This window comes from Pantherophis guttatus, chromosome 2 (assembly GCF_059756535.1).
Source record: "Pantherophis guttatus breed Tessera chromosome 2, ASM5975653v1, whole genome shotgun sequence".
NCBI lineage: Eukaryota > Metazoa > Chordata > Lepidosauria > Squamata > Colubridae > Pantherophis > Pantherophis guttatus.
The window spans coordinates 196,943,865-196,959,184 of record NC_142064.1 but is presented as its reverse complement, the minus strand read 5'-3'; the positions used below and the strand labels follow the sequence as shown (position 1 = coordinate 196,959,184).

General features: G+C 37.4%; 1 protein-coding gene across 2 annotated transcripts in view; it reads left to right on the top strand.

Annotated features, from left to right (window-relative positions):
- Positions 1-15,320, top strand: part of FLT4 (fms related receptor tyrosine kinase 4) — a 106,843-nt gene that overhangs the window by 21,993 nt on the left and 69,530 nt on the right. The gene's annotated exons all lie outside the window — the stretch shown is intronic.

The following is a 15,320-nucleotide window of genomic DNA, read 5'->3' as shown; positions in this document are numbered from 1 at the left end:
ATTTCCCTTGTTTGATTTTTTTTAATGGATTTCATTCCCATCTCCAAAACTGCTCCTTCTCCCCTGTGTTCACCCTTTTTCTCTGCTGAGTATTCACAATAATTTGTGTTACCCATTCTCCACTGGTTTATCACCACTGAGCCATGGTGGCGCAATGATTAAAACGCAGTACTGCAGGCTACTTCTGCTGACAACAGTTCGGAAGTTCAAGTCTCACTGGCTCAAGGTTGATTCAGCCTTCCATCTTTCCGAGATCCGTAAAATGAGGACCCAGATTGTTTGGAGGCAATATTCTGACTCTGTAAAAAAACGCTTAGAGGGGGCTGTAAAGCACTGTGAAGCGTTATATAAATCTAAGTGCTGTTCCTATTGCTATCAAGTGATTCTGCCTGAGACATCTATTATAATCCAGCTACACCTACTTCAATCATTATAAGAGCAGATGGATTGACTCAGACATTCCAGAATTGGATGAAACAGCAAACAGGAAAACAATCTGGTGTATAGTATCTGGAAAAATTTTGCTTATCAGTGTAAATTCAGAGCAACAAATACATAATGTGTTTCTTTGAGTAAATGGCAATTTAATGTGACGTGTAAATTCAATTTTAGAATCAAGCAGAATACTGTTACACAGGAGGAGTTACTTATGAAATTCATAGTTCTAAGGCAAAGTTTATTTCTTTAAACAACTGGAGCAGTAACAGGAAAATTAGCTATAAAAATACACTAGCTACTGATACCACCAGCATCTCCATAGACTATGTCAAGGAAAATTCAAGCCCCAGTGAGGAGCCTTGAACAAATTATTGTTAGATTCAAGTTATTCTAACTAGAGCAAAAATCAGCCAGTGGTTTCAATTTTTAGGGAACTGGAAAGGCATTGAGTGAGAAGGACAAAGTATAAGTACTTTGATGGAAGGACACCTTGTTAATCAGCAATTCTAGAAATTATTTGGGAGGGAGGGAAATGTAAAAAATGCTGAAGCATACTGAGAGCAAGGAAGTAAGGTGGAAGAGATTTCCTGCTGGAAGAAAAGCTTTTAAAAACATTTGGAAGCCAGGAAGACTTTGTGACTGAGCTTGTCTACCCTCTACCCTCTTGCCAGAACATGTCAAGGAAACAGGGCCTTTTCCTTCACTCTGTCTCTGACATATCCTGCCAGCAGAAGAAATCATGAGAGTGATTGGCCATAGATTATAGTAATTGTTGGGAATAAGCACGTGGAGTTGCACTCAAGTCAAGCAGCTAGGGCTGACACCAACCTAGGAAAGAATGAGATGTTTCTGCCATACCATAAGGGAAAAGAGTGTAGCTTGGAACAGAACCTATAGGAGAAATTTATAATAAAAAATGAAGCACAGTAGATCAGCAGCCCCCCAACCTTTTTTGTTCCAGGGATCATGTTCTGGGAAACCAATTTTTCCACGGATCGGTGGGTGGTGGGGAATGGCTTTGCATGCTACCTAGATCCCCACATATGCAGATGAGGTCTGTGGCCCAGGGGTTTGGGGCCCCTGCATTACAAGAAAGAAGATATACAAATTCCACAAACTTTGATTTCTTCTTTTTTGCTGAAATGTGACCTAGACTAAGCCAATTGTGATTTATTGAGCAAATCGTGATTACCATATTTTTTGCACTATAAGACGCACCTGGCCATAAGACGCACTCCTGTTTTTGGCCTCTGCGCATCCCGTTTTTGGCCTCCATACATCCCATTTTTGGCCTCCGTGCGCCCTGTTTTTGGCCTCTGCACATCCCATTTTCGCCCTCCGGGCGTCCCGTTTTCAGAGGCCAAAAAAGGAGCATGTGGAGGCCGAAAACAGGGCACACGGAGGCCGAAAACGGGGCACACAGGCCAAAAACAGCTGAAGGGTAGGGGCTGATGGGTGGGTGGGGCTTCAGCAATATTCGCTCCATAAGCCGCACAGACATTTCCACTCACTTTTGGGAGACAAAAAAGTATGTCTTATGGAGCGAAAAATACGGTAAATCATGCCATAGGATAATGTTTGAACCAAATCCATGTGGACTGCTAGAAACCTGGATGAGTACAAAATAACTATTGGATTTATCTGCAGGGAATCCTCTGTTATACAAAAAATTAAGTGAAATAATCAGATAACAGACATTCTTATTAAATACGGTACAAAGTTTTTTCAAGAACATTTATGAAACAGGTTGATCACCCTTGGATGCATCCTTGAAAATCAGCTTTTGTCTGCTGAATTAAGCCTTTTATAACTAAGGGTGGTTTGTATTCTGTTGGAATAATGACATGTAATAGTTCCTTGAATAAGATGCAGTGCTCAGCAGCAAATGGCAACCTGTTTCTTACACACAAGTTCCAACAAATCAAATTAATGGAATGAGGACAAAAGTGCAGTCATAAAGTCTTTCCTCAGTATTTTGGACCATACACAGTAATCTTTAATTATTATAATAAATTTCAACCCTCTTGATCTTCAGTATATTCAAGTTTGATGTAACTTTGCAAATCCCACATCAAATCATGAAATAACTTATGTTTTGTTTGCTAGTGGTGATGAATAGAAATGCTTTTCAAAATTTCAGTTGTAGTCTTATTGGGACTAGCCAGAATCTGAAATTTCTCTGAAGGCCGTATTCCTGATAAGCTTTGGGTTCTGAGCTGAAAAACTAAACAAGTCTCTTTTCCATTTCACATAATTATACTGCAATTCTTAGAGTTTCAAGGGATTCTTAAATTCTTCCTTCCTTTACAAAACAGCTGCTACTTCCATTCAATACTTGAATGTAATCTGCTTTGAATTTGGAGCAGGGGTGAAACTGAGTATGCAAATCACTTCATGAATGGTTTGTTTAACCATTCATGAATTAACCATTAATTAATGATTAACCATTAATCATTAATGGATTCACACAATCTACTAAATCTTAAATACAAACCCTAAAGATATGAACTAGATCAGTATACTTTTTTGAAGTCCTAAAGTTTTCAGTGACAAGGTTAATCCTAAAGTATGAAAAAGTTGTTACTCGCTGACATATTACTTACTTTATATCAATATTTTTGTAAGCCTAACCAGCTGTGTTCTTATATGGTTTATTCATTATAATAAACAAATTGTGGACAACCATTTAAAATTGATCTGCATGATTTACTTGCCCTGGTGGAGATGCAGGCCATTTCTTACTTCTCAAGGGGAAGAACTCTTTTGCCTTCCTACATATCCTTGTAATTTGTAGATATATTTCTTCCATCTTTTCTAGCAGTGCCATTTGTTTCAACATGAAACAGGAGAAACAAAATACTGGTCAATATGGCTGAGTAAACAGGAGGTCTGTTTCTCTCAGCAGTGAGTCAGCCACCACCATTACATGCCTTTTCCAGGAAATCATTAGATTCCTTGCTTCTGTGACAATCCAATCTCTGTCCTTGCTATTAATGGAATGCTGAGTGAAATCTCTTCTCTAAAAATATGTGAGGCTTCCTCTACTGGTTGTACAATTCCACTGAGGGGGAACATCTCCTAATTTTCTTGGTCTTCTAAGTTACATGCTGTTATCCTACCTCCTTCAATGTGGCCAAGTGGGCTTCCTGCTCCTCTACTTTCTCCTCCAATAACAATAACTTTGCACTTGGTGCAGGCATAGTTGGCATCTTCATCAGGCAGAAACACAAATATAGCAAATACCTTGCAGGTTGCCATGTTATTTTTCTCCTCCATGTCCATGTGCCTTTTGGAGGTTGTCTCCAAAAGCTCTTTCCTTCAAGCTTTTAAATGCTGTTAGGGGCATGAGCTGCTACCTTAAGTTGATGTTTTCCTTAATGACCACCTACTCACTCCCCAGAACATTCCAGGCCTACACAAATTTTGCCACCGAGACATCGGATGGAAAGAGCTCAGCTTTGACGGGGAGTAGAAGTGCAAGTTTCCCTTGTACATTCTCTTATGCCTCCAGTTCCTCTTAACCTTCTTTTTATATTTAAACTAATTTATAAAAAGTTCTTGAGAAATTGACCCCATCAGGTTGGACTTATGACTTGTGTAAAATTTGACTAAGCCCAACTCTACCCTCCTAAGAGTAGATTCTGGTAACCATTTCTATTATTGAACATTATTGTTGGATATGCATAGTCTGTGTCTCTAGTAAAAATCCCAATATATGAGAGAAATATTCACATGTACCTATCTGATTTCAATAAAGTGCATATATGATTCTAATTATTCTAACTAACAAGTAGAGTTAACATGAAGAAAGAATTACCATAATTAAAAAATCATGCTGCAGTTTCAGCTATACTTGTTTTTTCAAGGTAAGAGCTGGCAGCAGTAGGATATTAAAATCAACAGAATTGAGTCGATAGGATATTCAAAAAACAAAAAAAAATTATGCAGAATTCCACAGATGCTCACACTCTATTTCTAGAAACCTGTATTTCCTATGTATTGTTTTCCCTATCCTTGATCTTCCATTTTATGTTTACTTAAAGGGAAAATTGCAAGCAAGGGATCTTTTACAAACTATGGTTTGTCACTATTTAAATATTCCTGTTGCCAGCATTCTTCAATTAACAGTTGTTCTGATTCAGCATATACTCTGCAGTGACTATCACTACTATATAGTGGGATGTCATCTCTACTTTTTTGGGGGAGAGGGGTGCCTTTGAGTCAATCTTGATTCCTGGCAACTGCTTGGACAAATTCCTGCAGGTTTCTTGGCAAGAGTTCAGAAGTGGTGTGTGCTTGCATTGCCTGCTTCCTAGGGCTGATAGAACATCTGGCCCAAGGTCATCCAGCTGGCTTTGTGCCTAAGGAAGGACTAGAACTCATGGTCTTCTGGTGTCTAGCCTGATGTCTTAACCACTATATTAAAAAGGCTCTCAATCACTACTTATTCTTTATTGTACAACATATGTTATCTGATTGCAGCATATATAATAGAAAGAGTTCTTGCTGTTCTGACAAATTCTAATGTGACTTTTACTAAGGCATGCCCTGGCATCCCCCTGCACTTACTAATTTTCTACATGGCCAGAATATATGGTTTCCACTGATAAAGAGTGTATGACCCCTTTTACTTTATGACTGTAGTGTTCACTTAACAATCACTGCAAAAAAGTAAACTTGGTCATGTGGATGTCTCAACTTATTGGCATGATGTAGAGAAGAAAATTCTGGGTTCCGTTACAGTCATAAGTTGAGAACTACCTATAGACATTTAGAATATCAGAGTTGGAAGAGACTTGGAGGTCTTCTGGAGATCGGGTGCTTTGGAGAATAGCTTGATTCCCTCTTCTTTGTGGCAGCCCCTGGGATATCGGGACACTGCTATCATGTCATCCCTAGTCCTTCTTTTCATTCAACTAGGCATACCCAATTCCAGCAACTGTTCTTTATATGTTTTAGCCTCCAGTCCCCTAATCATCTTTGTTGCCCTTCTCTGCGCTCTTTCTAGAATCTCAATATCTTTTTTACATCATGGCAACCAAAACTGGATGCAGTATTCCAAATGTGGCCTTACCAAGGCATTATAAATTTGATGAGTTCCCCATCCCCTCGTGCAAATCATTGATGATGATGTTGAAGAGTACCTGGTACCCATTAACTGAGAAATTATCACAAAAACAAATTATCTCATTCTTTACTGTACCTATGGCTTATTCTACGTTTCACACACACTAATTGTGTATCATAAGCTCAATGATTTTTAATTTCCTAGATTCTACTTAAGAGTTATCTTAGTGTAATGGCTAAAGACTGAAGGCTAGAAACCAGTATGTTCTTGTTCTTCCTAGACACAAAGCCAGCTTGGTGATTTTGGGCCAGTCATCCTCTCTCTGTGTCCTAGGAAAAAAACAGTGGCAAACTACTTCCAAAAATCTAATAAAAAAAAACCTGCAGGGTCTTCTCCAGTAGTTAAGACTGATTTAAACAAAAAACAAAAAAAGAAAGTTTCTACATTGTTAAAGTGATTATTCTGCACATGAGATCTATCATTTGTTAACAACTTTTTGGATGGGGCTGCACACAAATTTGGGGAGGAGTGGGAGAAAACTTTGTAAAAAAGCTTCCTAAGGTCATGCACCTTGACCCTAAGACAACCTTCTTGAGACTGACAACATAGATCTACCAGACTATTCCCATCCACCCTACCTGCCCTCGTTGGGTGGAAGAAGAGGGATTGTAATCAAAGATTTGAAGTGCCCTGTATTGGGGAAGTCTGATTTACAATATTGCTATCACTTTAAAGCTAATCTGACCTCCAAATCCAGTGCCTATAAGACATTACTTTGAAGCTTGGATGCTCTAAACCAGTGGTTCTCAACCTTTAATACAGTTCCTCATGTTGTGGTGACCCCCAACTAGGGGTGGGTTCTAAATTTTTTTACTACCGGTTTTGTGGACGTGGCTTATTTTGTGGGCATTGCTTGGAGGTCATGTGACTGGGTGGGCGTGGCTAGCTGGTCATGTGACCGGGTGGCCATGGCTATGTGTATAGGGACTACCCAGAGGGCTGAAAAAAGTCATTTCTGACAGGTCCTCGCACTTTTGACCGGTCTTCGCACTTATGACCATCCTCACATTTATGCCCGTGCAGCATTCTTAACAATGTGTCACTCATTTCACAACTGCTTCTCTTCACCATGGTGACAAGATAGGGCAAAAATGTAAAATGTGAGGACAGTCGTAAGTTCGAAGACTGGTCAAAAGTGCGAGGACCAGTCAGAAATAACTTTTTCAGCCCTCTGAGTACTCCATATGCATAAAAGGATACAGCAATAGAGAGGGATGAAGGAAGGGAAGGGAAATTAGAGTAGGAGTGAGGGTAAGAGAGGGAGGAAGAGAGGAGGAGAAGGAGAAAGGAAGAGGAAGTAGGGAGAAGAAGAAGAGGGTGAGGAAGAGAAAGTAAGAAGGAAAGAAAAGAGAGAGGTGGTAGGTTTGAGGAGAAAGATTGCTGTACAATAAAAAAGATGAAAGGGAAGAAAACCAACCCCAAACAAATATAAAGATATTAAGATAAAGAATGAATTGTTAAACTTTAAAGAATAAAAGAGAACAAATATGAATAAATAACAATAATTAGAAACACACATACAAAGATACAATGTATTTTCTTTGAACAGAGTATTTGGCCGGTTCATAAATTTAAACAGTGTTTAGTCATTTCAATTAAATTTACAATTTCTATATTTCTTTTTTGCCATATTTATTCCTTATCTATTTTTTAAAAAAAACCAATATTACCCTTCATCCTCATCTCTAATCTTAATCAAATTCAATTTTTCCCTTCTATTCTATATTATACCCCTTCCCATTGTCATCTATTTTTATATCGATCCTCACATTGGTTAATTATGTAATATTACAGTTGTTTAATATAAATTCAACATTTTAATATAAATCAATTAGTTATATAACTACCTTTTTTGTATATTAATCAATATGAACATGAATATTCCAATTATTTCCATGCAATCCAATTTCTTACAAATCAATTAATTATATTTACCAATAATAATAAACCAAATAATTTCCCTCATATATTCCTCCAAACCACAACTTAACCATTTCTGCTTTCAACACAATATACAATTAATAGTATCTCAATTATTACAATTCCCTAGTTAAATAGAGCTTTTTTTCTTTTGTGTTTTAAAATCTCCTCTTTTTCCCTAAATTTCCCGTTGTTTGCACCTACCTTTTTTGGTGAGGAAAAAGAAAAGAAATCTGCCTGCCTAATTTTCCAAGTTGCAGCAACAGCAAAGCAGTTTCAGTTTCGTTTTTCAGCATAGATAGGGGGGAAAAAATCTGCACTCTTTCCAAGCAAGCAGCAGAGCCCGGAGCAAAACAGCTGAGAGCAAATCAGCTGGGGGTCAGGAGCCGATCTAATCAAGGGCTAATTAGCCTCTGCTGAAGCTCCGTGGGCCAATAAAATTACAAAAAAACACCAAACCCTTTGTTAAATTGCTGGCTCCCCCACCCCTCCCCCACCACTATTTATTGGCAATAAATAGTGGTGCAGAGGGGCGGGGCAAGCCAGCAATTTAACAAATGGTTCGGCTCCACCACTGGCTATAGGGCGGCCCTTTGAAGCCCCGCGGCAAGAATTTAAACAGTTTTTTTTCCTCTAGCCGTCAGCTGGGACTCTGGAGGCAGCAATAGATTGGGAGTGGGCGGGGTAAGCAAACGGCCGGCGATCCAACAGAGCAGAGAGTGAGGGTGAGTGAAGACGTGGGGTGGGGGCGAGAGAGGGCTTTGGCGACCCCTGTGAAATGGCCATTCGACCCCCAAAGGGGTCGCGACCCCCAGGTTGAGAACCGCTGCTCTAAACCAAAGGTGCATAAGCTGCACATTGTTTAGTGATATAAATTAACCGGCACTCCACTACCATAACTTTATAATAAGAATGGCAAGCATGCACTTAACAAATATTTATATTGAGATTGTTCAACACTTTGGATTTTATCTCCAAAAGACGTTTTGGGGAGATAGAAATGCAATAACTATTGGCAATACTTTAAATTTGCCATGCATTTTTCAGGGATATACACATACATACTGTACATAGAGAAGTAAAACGTGGACTTTCTTCTCCATGCTACACTAAATTCCCTTCAAGAGGTTTTCAAGCCTTCACATCTCTGTTTTGAGCCGACTGCTTCTCACTCTTCAAAAGTCATGTTTACAGTCTACGTAGTGTTTCTCAACCTTGGCCATTTTAATATGTATGGACTTCAACTCTCAGAACTCTAGATGCTTGTTGGAAGTTGAAGTTAATATGGCTGAGGTTGAGAAACCCTGGATTCACGTGGCAATATGTGGTTACGTCTACAGCTCTGTCATTTTCCTGACTTATTCCCCACAGACTCCTGTGATTTCTGACTTGAGTCTATTCTGGCTGAAACTAATTGGTGTTAACATCTAAGGAAAACTGGGTCTTAACAAACAGGAAGATTTCTTTGAATTCACACACGTGAGAAAGACAGGAAATAAAAGCCTCCCGACCAGGCTCATCACTCACTTGCTGAATATTTGGAAGATGTGTTTGTATTGGAAAGAGGGTTATATGAACTTGTGTCAGGAACTTAAATGTAACGGGCACTTTTCCTTCTAGCTGTTGCAGCTAGGTAAGGACAGTAGATGCTGGGGTCCCTTTTGCAGTTGTAAAGGAAGAAACTACACAGTAATAAATGACAGGAGAGAGTTCTAAGCTAAATCATCAATGCTACCCTTGTTTACACTGTTCTCCTTCCTCTTTGTTACCCTTTCTCCACCCAAGCGGCACATGGTGTATTCCAATAGAGAGTTTGTTCCTTTTCCTGTTGTACTTTTGGAAAGCATTAGACAGGATACATCTGCAGGAATCCTAGAACCTAAACCTGCACATTCTATCATAGTGTTGTTGACTAACAGGTCATAAAAGCAGAGAGAGGGAAGAGGGAGAGGGAGAGAGGGAGATAAATATATTTCTTTGTTACTTTGCATCCTTCCTTGTATCCACACCCAGTTCCGTATCTGACAAGCATCTCTGCAGCAACCTATCTCATTATCTCTCAGAACAGAATGGAGGGACACTTATTTCAGTCAGCATCCATTGTTTTTCATGGTCTGCCTTTAGTTAAAGGAAGCAAGAAGTGGTGATACAGCTTTCACAGCCAGTCCTATAAATGCTTGAAGCTAAGTCGATCAAGGACACAGGACCTGCTTGATATCAAAAGGAAATTTAGTTTTGGGAAGTGTACTCCAAAATGAAAACAAAACAAAAATTGGTTCTCACTTTTAAATGCCACATCCAATGAGAAAAAAGTGAAAATAGATATTTGTTCATTTGACCCTTTGTGCTGCCTTTCCAAACACATTTTCTGAGCTATTTTTTTTTAAACGGGATAGAAAAACAAAATATGTTCTGTTAGAAGAAAGTTGTGAACAGTTATCTCGTTATTCTGATCTAATTCTTCTCTTAAAGTGTATTAGTAGAGAAGCCATTGCAGCAAAACTGGAAAATATATGGAGAAGGGACTGTCAATTGTATAGATCAGTGCAGGAAGGAAGACATTTATCCAGCCTTATATAAGAGGAAACAAGTCATCCCAAAATTATTTTTCACAATGTTTTATTATACTGAGATACCATGACAGCCAGTATGATGCAGTATTGGTTACAGGGTGGATAAAAATCAATGATCTTTTTTAAAAAATAAAAAAAATCAGATTTTTTTAATTTAAATCGGATTTTTTTTATTTTTATCAAATTTATTTTAATAAAAAACTTTTGGGGTAAAGATCTAGCATAAGATAGTTTTCTATTTAAGATACATAAATAATTTAGTTTATTCAGCATGAAATGGAGCTTAGTTATGTAGCATGAGGCTGTATATTGTGCAACACTGGGACTATCGGTGAGTCAACAGTGGGTCAAAGGAGTAGCAGAGATGACAGTTGCTCTTTAAAAATTATGATTTAAATCGAGTTGATTTAAATCAAGCCTTTTTACTAGTGATTTAAATCATGATTTAAATTGTGATTTAAATCAGCTCGATTTAAATCAAATCCACCCTGATTGGTTAGAGGCTCATACTCAGAACAGGAAGACTGGTGTTTTCCAGTTTACCCTCCACCACAGAAGCTGACTGGGTAACATTTGACCAACCGTCTACTCTTAGCCCAACTTACCTCACAGTGTTGTTATGGGGAGAAATCGAAGGATGGAGTGTTATCTAGCTACCTTGAACTTCTGAATGAAGTGCAAAATCAAACTCTAATGCTATAATACCCTGTTTTCCCCAAAATAAGACATCCCCTGATAATCGGGCTTTTGAGCACATGTCAATAAGGCCAAGCGCTTATTTCAGGGTTCAACAAAATATAAGACAGGGTCTTATTTTCGGGGAAACACGGTAAATATTATCCTTACTTCATTCCCTATTGAAGTTTGTTTACAAATTTCCATATCGCATTTCCTCTCTAAGAATTTATATTGTTCTCCAACCATTGCTGTAACAATATGTCTTTTACGAAGACAGCAATGGCAGAAATGTTCATGGTTAAGCATTTACTTTGGCATAATTGACTACTCAAAACTCTGAGTGTTGTAGACATCACAATTGGTCCCAAAGTGAAGAAAATATCTCCAGAGCAGGATATTAAGAGTGCGGAGTGGTATTCAGAATGAATTGGAAATACTTTGATTTAAAAATATTATATTTTCAAGGGATTTCTGAAAAATGTTTTCATTTATTTTCATTGCTAAGAACGCATTTTTGTATGACATCCAAAGGATAAAGTGATGCTTAACCCTTTCATTTGAATAGTGCGCTCTCTCTCTCCCTCCCTCCCTCCCTCTCTCTCTCTCTCTCTTTTACTGGGAGTTTGAAATAGCCTTTTTCTCTTATTTGCATTTTTATCTCAATAAGGAACTAAGGGAAGGATTCTCTATGTACAAAACTAGTTTGTTGGACTCTCAGAGTTTACGTGTGATTATTAAAATGCATAAAAGGATTAAGAGTGTTCACCCTCAGCTTGTTTGGCAGAAGAGTTTCTGAATACAGAAACTAACGTTTTGCTCTGTAAACAACAGAGCAACATTATTGTGATTAAAGTTTCCTTTCCTAGTTTTAGAAGACTGGCTTGGGTGGGGCTTTTACTATTGATGCAACCAATGAAAAATAGAAATTAACAATTAAAAACGCCCTATATTTTTATCCTGCGGAACTTTAAAAGCAGGGGGGAAATTTATAATCTTTTTAAATTGGAGTTTAAAAAATAAAATAAAATATACATAGTGCTTTTCTTTTTTCATTGTGATCATAATCTAATGTAATCTAATCTCCACTGCAAGAGTCTGTGAGCATATGTATATATGGATGCACATGCTGTACATGTACATCTATACATTGCACTGCAAGATTTATCATCAGATTACAGTTCCTGTCTGTTTCATGAAATTAATTATAAAATGATTTCAGTATTTAAACAAAAATAACAATTTAACAGCCTTATACTGACCACTGGCAGCATGTTACAGCTGGCAAATGAATTCTTTCTGAAGTGCATTTCATTTATTTACTTAATTAGTCAGTTCCTAAGTCTGTCCCCTCAGAAACAACTCTCGACTGTTTACATGATAAACACTGTAAAAAAAAAAATCAACATTAAAAGATTACTGTGCCAAGGAGAAAAAAAACCTTTCTTTAGTTATAACTTAGCCTAGGCTAGTTCTAAGATTTTCCCTGATATTCTTCCTCTAAAAGAATGAAGAGGAGAGGAGGGCAATGAATTTCATTCAGTAGCCTTCCTCTTCCTAGCAAGTGATAGCATTCCTTTTATAGTTGCAATTACAGTACAAATAATAACTTATAGGTTTCGGCAAAGTATGGCTTTCCAGATGTTATTGCACTCCACTTTCCAGCAGCCAGAGTCAGCATTGCTAGTGCTGATGGATACTGAGAGATGTAATCAGCATCTGTTAGGCTTTAGGTGTCTTTTGATCCATGGATTCAGCCTTTGTGTTTGGTCCAGATAGTTATAAAATTCTTTGTCCAGAATTTCTGCTTTCCCGAACATATGTCAGTAGAGGTATTTTCTGAAAATGTCTAAATGCTCAGGTTTGTGGTCATTTTTAATGAGGATCAAAAGAATAAACCATGCATCTGCTGACAGGAAACAATAGATTTAGGCTGCTTCCAGGTAAATACATTATGCAAGTGCTTCATCTTTTCCTCGGAATATTTATGGAAAGAAAAAAGATGAAAGAAAAAGGTGGGAAAGTTCAGGAGAGTTATAAAGACAACATCTGGATTCACTTACAACATTCTGCAAAGGAGGCAGGGAGATTACACAATATCATCTGGATATTCTCTTCATTTTTTTAATTCAAAAGTTAATTCACCTCACAACATATCAATAGTTTTCAGATGGACCCATTGGAAGCTCCTACATGGGAAGAAAAAATGGTTTAAATCTTCCCATGATGTAATCAATGTCTAATCAAAAGGAGACTTCTGCTTAACAGTCCTTGTTAGCTGTCAACTGCCTGGTTGTATGCAGCGCTATGCTACAGGAAATCAAACTGGTCTTTCCTATGCTATAGGTAAATCTGCTGAAAATTATTAATATTAACACTTTTTATAGCATGCTTGTTTGACATTTTAAGTCAGATAGGCTTCTGAGAATATCTCCACATCACAACTTCCTGTGTTCCAAATTTAATAGTATTAAACACAACTAGGCGGGAAAAAGGAATTTTTGTGACAGATTTATATTTGTTATTACATTTACATTTTACATTGCACCACAAGCAGCTTACTCTCTTCTCTTACCGTAACGGACAGACTGGGATCCATGTAGCTTTAATAACAGTGTCATTCGTTTTTATATCACTCTTTAGTTCCCCTAGAGTTTTGGCATGCCTTGTGACAATCTAAGCTCAAATATTTCAACTGGTATTTGCTCTCTATGGGTCCTAGTCAATTACCAATCAAGTACCTAAACTACAGCAATCTGCATATGGCCTAGTATTTGCTTTAATGTATCTCAAGTATTTCTACCTCCTTTAACAGAGTTAGTTTGTTTCTTTTGGGAAGTCAACTTCAGACTTGATTCTAAATGCCTTGAACAAAAGATTTTTTTAAAAAGCTAGTCAACACTGTAATAATCCAGGAAGTGTCTGCCTCTTTCCTACCATTTCATATTGTTATAGCTGCTGCTACTACTATCACTATTACTGCAATACTCAAACACTTACTACAAGAAAAACTTTGTTGAGAGATGAGTAGGTCAGTCAGAATAGGCATATGAGACTGAGGGTGTATCTAAAGAAATATATTAATCAAACTAGGTGGCTCAGTGGCTAAGACACTGAGCTTGTCGATCAGAAAGGTCAGCAGTTTGGTGGTTCAAATCCCTAGTATAGGTCTCCTGCATGAGCATGGGATTGGACTACATGACCTCCAAGGTCTCTTCCAACTCTGTTACTGTTATCTGTTAAATAGCTTTGCTTTTACTACCATTGGGGAAGATTTTTTTAAAAGAGCTTTTAGAGTTACATTTGGGACAAAGCATTCTTACAACTTAGATGATACTGACACATTTCTCACCAATCTATGGGATTCTAGTTTCCAAATAAATAAATATACTTTATTTTACTTCTCAGAAATTTCTTACCTATTTTTCCAGATTGCAATTCATTTTGATTTTGGGTAGAGACAGGAACTGTATTTTTCTTTGATGTTGCTGTTCCGTCAACTCCTATTTTTATACATGCAAACATACTCTGGCCAAGAAGTGCAAATATTTAAAGTTCTTTTGGCCATGGTGTAATTGAAAAATTATTTATAATATTTATAAATATTATATTATTTTATCCTCATTTAGAACTTTAGATCTCCCAGAACTTTTAATATCAGGCTGTTTCATTCTCAGGAATTTTCCTTGCTGGAAAGAAGGATTTTTTTTAGTGCCTTATGTGTTTTCTAACACAGAAACCACAATACCCTTGTATATAAAGACAGGACTCTTATCTTCTGCTCAAGTGGTATTTTGTAATCTGGTCTTTAGAGTTCAGCACAGATTGGCAGATTAATTGTCTTTAAATATGAGCAGTTTGTTTTCTGTAAAAATGCAGATGTCTTCATAGAGACCTTTGATTGCATAGAGAATTGTAACCATGGTCAGGAAACCATGATTATAGCCTCTCTCCATACTTTCTCTAACAACATGAGGCAGTCAGAGGCAAAGAGCAGAATTAGGTGACCCATTTTCTTCTTTGATTCCATTTGCCAAAGGTCTAAAAGAATTAATTTATGAAGAGCATTCTAGGTTCATAAGATGCATAAATAAATGTGGGGTACAGTATTACAGGGGCTGACAGACCATATTTATAATAACAGTGTTTGAGAAAAAGGCTTATTCACCTTTCCATTGATGAGAGAAGAATATAGCTGTGTTCACACATGATAACTGGGAAATTTTTAACCGTAACTGTTAAACAAGCCAAAATTAGTCAGATCCATAGGCATATAGGTATAGTCAATAAGTTGACTATAGCTATTGACAATAAGTCAAACTATGGTTTACTAACCACAGCGACTGCAATTACAAAATACATTAAGTCAAATCCACACTATTCACACTTAAAAATATAGGATCCCTGATATGAGAACTGGCACTGTGGGATCATATTGAGGCAAGATTTCTGCCATTATCAGAATAGTTAAAAAGATAAAAGAAGAAAGAAGGGTGCAAAGAGAATAAAATAAAAAAAGTAGTGACTTCCAACTTTTTCAATGTAGTAGAATCCAAACAAATTATAACCTCAATCTTTTCTTTTAC